Below are 5641 nucleotides of genomic sequence, written 5' to 3' on the forward strand. Positions count from 1 at the left end.
TACAGGTTGGATAAGTATGATGAAAGAATACAACCTTGTTGCACACCTTTCTTAATTTTAAACCATTCAGTGTTACCATGTTCTGTTCGAACAACTGCTTCTTGGTCCAGGTACAGATTCCTCTTGAGCACAATTAAGTGTTCTGGAATACTCATACTTCGCAATTGGTCTACATACAAAATATCAAAATCATCAGTGTTCCAAAGTCACACATCAAGCCAATGGCAGAGCAGGTACAGATCTAGGTTTTCCTTTATAGGCACTCAGGACTGTATGATCTCTCTAGAGTCAGAGGGCAAAAAGGGGCTGTGGTTACATAAAAATCTTTGCAGCTCTGAGCCTCAGGCTTCTTCTGAACAATTGATGGAGCCACAGTGCATTGTGGAATCCATGTTCCCTGGCTGGAGGTCTTGGGGGTTGAGTGGGCATCAGCCTTAATGTTGTGATGTGGGTAGACAGACAGAATCTAGCACAGGACAATGTGCAGGAGCTGTACTGCATTCAAACTGCTGTAAGCAAAGCACTTCAGAAGGAAGATGACATTGCATTTATTAGCATAAACCAGGAGCCTATTGATCTGGCTGATTAGAAAGCCTTCCAAGGCACTGGGGTAATTAGCACAATTTACAGAGCAGCAGTTATCAGCTTCATTGCTTAATTAACAATGTAAATATCTTCCTAAATGACATTTTAAAATCATGATCAGACCCTCTAGTGTTTGCCCCATTCACTGCTAATTCCTTCCCAGATGTATGGACAGTCGCCTTTTTTCCCCATGCCTATCCTGACATTTCTGCATCACATCTAATACAGCAATTGCACATGCCCCACATCTCCTCTTGCCTATTTTGCTAGGGGTCTGCTCTTCTTCCTCTCTTCAGCCCGAAATATACAGTCTGCCAATTGAATTGCCAATTAAAAGTACTTAATTAGACGTGAAAGGGAAGTTCTGTCATGTTCTGGATTCTGAACTATTTTTTATTTATGTGCTGAGCAGGGTAAGTCATCTTAAATTAGCATCACATTTTTCCCTCTGAAGGGCATGTGAGAAATGAGGCTAGTAGGAGGAGAGGTTTAACACAATATTTGTGTACACTAGTCGTGGGTGCAGAGAATCATCCCAAATGCATATGTTGCCTTGGCAAGCAGGGTTACTCTTCATATTTATTTTATTTCCTTATCATTGCTTATTGGATTAGTGTTTACGATAGAGTTATTTAGCCTGCCTAATCAAGCATATGTGCAGGCAACTTTTTTGTTTTTGCTTATTTTTACTTTAAATTCACCTAGCATTTTTGAGTACCAGGGCCAGAACCAGTGGAGTTGACCCTGACTTATGGTGACCCTAGGTATGTCAAAGCAGAAGTGTGCTCAAGGGCTGATTTTTCAAATTGCCAGGTCTTTCTTTCAAGGCACCTCAAGGAGAATTCTGACCTTCAACCTTTTGGTTAACGTGCGTTTATACCACCCCCATAGCTGCTCACTGCAATTGAATGGATTCAGACTCATGTTCACCCTATAGGACAGAGAAGAACTGCCCTCATAGGGTTTCCAAGGGAGTAAATCTTTATGGAAGCAGATTGCTACAATTTGAAACGTTGACCTTTTGGTTATCAGTCAAGCATTTTAACAACTGTGCCACCAGGGTTCCTAAATGACATACACACAAATGAGAATCTGTAAAGAGCTCTTGGGGTAGAAAGTTCAGAAAGAATGGTCCCCAAAGCTTTCTATAAATTGAGACCTGATGGATTTTAGCTGGTGAATTATTTACTGAATCATTCTGGGTTTTTTGTTTCTACTAACTACAAAGTGACCAATGTAGTTAGACACACAAGTGGAGAGAAAAAGTGAAAAATAAGGAAAGGGAATTTAATATAAACCAGTACATATTACACTGGTAAGAACACAAAAATGCATTTTGGAGGCATTTCCTGTGGGTTTTAATTAACCATCTTGCCCTTGTTCCCATTATCATTGATTTGTGTGATAAGTGCCAATTATATGTGTCATAAGTATACTCCTTTTTGCTGAAGACAAGAGATCTTATGTGTGATGCAAATCAGGGTTCTCAGAATGCTAATTTTATAATGAGCCAATGCATTCTTGGAGGAGTTTATAGTCTACAGGGGGAATAAAACATGTGCATAAATAATTACAATGCAAAATAGGAAACTGGTGTGTCACGAGACAGTACAGAAAGAATTATGGCCAAAAAAAAGGGGGTGGAGAAAGAAATTATAGTTGGGAGATGGAGGAAGGTCTGCTTGAAGGTTGGGGAAACTGGTGTAAAAGCAAATTGTGAGTATTCGGTGTGGCTTCCAGATGAGGGGAACAGCAGGAAGAAAACAGAGGAGGGACAGCAGGAAACCTACATGGGAACTAAGATGGTTCTCATGGTCATTCTATAAGGAATGTGAAGGAAAGTACGGTAGGTAAGTCTGTGATGGTAGACCAGGGCTACATCAGGAAAACCAGTTGCTATAGAGTTAATTCCAACTCAACAGTGTCACCAACTCATGGAGACTGTATGTGTCAAAGTAGAACTGAACTCCATAGGGTTTTCAATGACTGATGTTATTTTGGAGGTACATTGTCAAACTTTTCTTCTGGGGCACCTCTGGGTGGACTTGAACCACCAACCTTCCAGTTAGCAGCCAAATCTATTAACCATTTTCACCACCCTGGAATACCACAGAGCCTAGAATTCCAGACTGTAACAGTCACACTGCTTTCTCTAGGTCAGGGGTTGGGAAATCTTTTAGAGCTAGATAGTAAATATTTTAGGCTCTACAGTTTCTGTCACAATTACTCAACTTTGTCAGTGTAGGGCACAAGCAGCCATAGACAATACGTACATGAATGTTATTGGTGTTGGTTTTGTGTGCCATTGAGTCTATTCCAATTTACAGTGATATAGGACACAGACGAACTGCCCCAGAGGGCTTTCTAGGTTGTAATCTTTGGGGAGCAGACAGCCAGGTCCTTTCTCCCATGGAACCACTGGTAGATTTGAACTGATGACCTTTTATTTAACAGCCTAGCACTTAACCATTGTACCACCAATGCTTCTTCATAAATGAATAGGTGTTGTTGTGTTCCAGTTAAGCTTTATTTATGAACACTGAAATATGAATTTCATATCATTTTTACATGTCATAAAATATTCGCCTTCTTTTGATTTTACGACTGTGCTCTGCTATTGGGGAAGGCTGGGGCAGGAAGCTGTAACCATCTTCTAACCTCTGAGTGTCTCTTTTTCCTTTGTCTGTATCCTCTAACCCCAAAGAGCCAAGTGATGACAGGGCCCAAAGGCTCTGAGTCAACACATCAAGAAACTATGAAGGCTCCCTGCCTTCTCGGATGGCGGCTGTTTATGCTGGACGTGTGGCCAGAGACGGGTAAGGATCACGTGGAACCTTGGCAACCTAAGACAGAGCCATTGCCATGCTGCAATGAGTTTCGATGACGGGTAAGACTGAGAAATTCGCACTGACAGCCTAAGACAGGCAGCGTCCCTTAAACAAACAATAAATAAGGGGGAATCTGATGCAGACCGTGCAGACCTGGTCAGGAGGTCAAGACCCTGTGGGCCCAAGCGTTGTTGACCGTCCAAACCATAGGCTCTGAGGATCAGACTTTAGCCACCTAGTAGACATAGCAAACTGTCCCTCATCTGATTATTCAGTAATGCTTGTTAGTAATCTCATACATGAGCCCTGGATATCCACAGACAAATGTAAAAACCTTCCCTAAAAGCCAAGACTGTAAATTTCAAAAAGGCAAGTTCCCCCCTCCCCCCCCAAAAAAAGCTAAAGAGGATAGAGAGAAACACTGTTAACCAATGATATATGGAGGGGATAATAATCAATGTAATGAAATAAGCTATATGAATGGTTGAATGTGAAGCTGATGATGTGCCCTGTAAACTTTCACTCAATCCAAAATAAAAACATTTAATTAAAAAAAAAAAAAAAAAAAAGAAACTATGAAGGCGCAGGTGTCCACAGCTGGGTTTCCATCACGGCTGGGTACAGTACTGGGGTATTATGGGGGCCTGTGTACTTCCCAAAAAATTAGCCTTTGAAAACTCCATGGAACACAGTTCTACTCTGACACACATGAGGTCACCATGGAGTTGGGGTTGACTCAATTTCAACTGGTTTTTAAATACATTCTCAACTGATTCAAACACTTGCTGTTGTTGCTGTTAAGTGCTGTTGAGTTGAACACTACTTGGTAATTAATAGGAATACCTAGATCAAGATCTTTGACAGTCATATGTGCTAAATGTGACACTCAGATTGTCCTTTACTTTTATAGAATACACGCTTTAGTACATTGTATACTGACTTCTCTAAACCACCTTCCCTAGTTGAATTAGGTCTTTCCATATGTGGTGCTGTGGGTTAATGTGCCAGACTACAAAGCCATTTGAAATGCAAGGTCGGCGGTTCAAGCTCACCAGCTGCTCATTGGAAACCCTATACAGGGTCGCTATGGGTCAGAACTGACTCCACGGCACTTAACAACAACAGCAACATATATCAAAAAAATAGATTTGATACATTATACACGGATGACCACAGACCAGAAGAGCTGTTGGGTGATATCAAGAACATCAAAAAGACAGGAAAGAAAGAAAAGACCAAAATGAATGTCATGAGAATTTTTGCTTTTCAGGGTAGACATGCTAAAGTGAATGGAAGAAATTGGGATGTCAAAGAGCTGAACAGAAAACTTCAAAGGGCAGCTCAAGAAGACAAAATAAAGTATAATGAAATGGCGAAGACCTGGAGTTAGAATACCAAAAGGGAAGAACATGCTTAGCATTTCTCAAGCTGAAAGAACTAAAGAAAAATTCAAACCTTGCCTTGTTAATATTGAAGGATTCTGGGGGCAAAATATTGAATGATTCAGAAAGCATCAGAAGAAGGTGGAAGGTATATACAGAGTCACTGTACCAAAACGAAATGGTCAATGTTCAACCATTTCAAGAGGTAGTATAAGATCAAGAACTGATGGTACTGAAGGAAGAAGTTCAAGTTGCACTGAAGGCATTGGCAAAAGGAACTGATAGAATACAAATTGAAATCTTACAACAAATTGATAAAGCACTGAAGGTGCTCACTCATCTGTGCCAAGAAATTTGATCAACCAATTGGAAGAGATCCATATTTGTGCCCATTTCAAACAGAGGTTACTCAACAGAATCATCGAACAATATCAACATCACATGCAAGTAAAATTTTTCTGAAGATAATTAAAAAATGGTGGTAATAGTACATCAACAGAACTGCCAGAAATTCAAGCCAAATTCAGAAAAGGACATGGAACTAGGGATATCATTTCTGATGTCAGATGGATCTTGGCTGAAAGCAGAGAATACCAGAAAGATGTTTATTTGTGCTTTATTGACTATGCAGAGGCTTATGACTGTGTGGATCTTGACAAGCTATGGATAACATTTCGAAGAATGGATAGTCCAGAACGTTTCATTGTGCTCATGAGGAACATGTACATAGACCAAGAGACAGTCATTCAAACAGGGCAAGGGGATATTGAGTGATTTAAAATCAGGAAAGGTGTGTACGAGGGTATATTCTTTTATCATACCTTCGTATGCTGAGCAAATAATCAG

The sequence above is a fragment of the Chrysochloris asiatica genome, unplaced genomic scaffold, assembly GCF_000296735.1.
Source record: "Chrysochloris asiatica unplaced genomic scaffold, ChrAsi1.0 scaffold00266, whole genome shotgun sequence".
NCBI lineage: Eukaryota > Metazoa > Chordata > Mammalia > Afrosoricida > Chrysochloridae > Chrysochloris > Chrysochloris asiatica.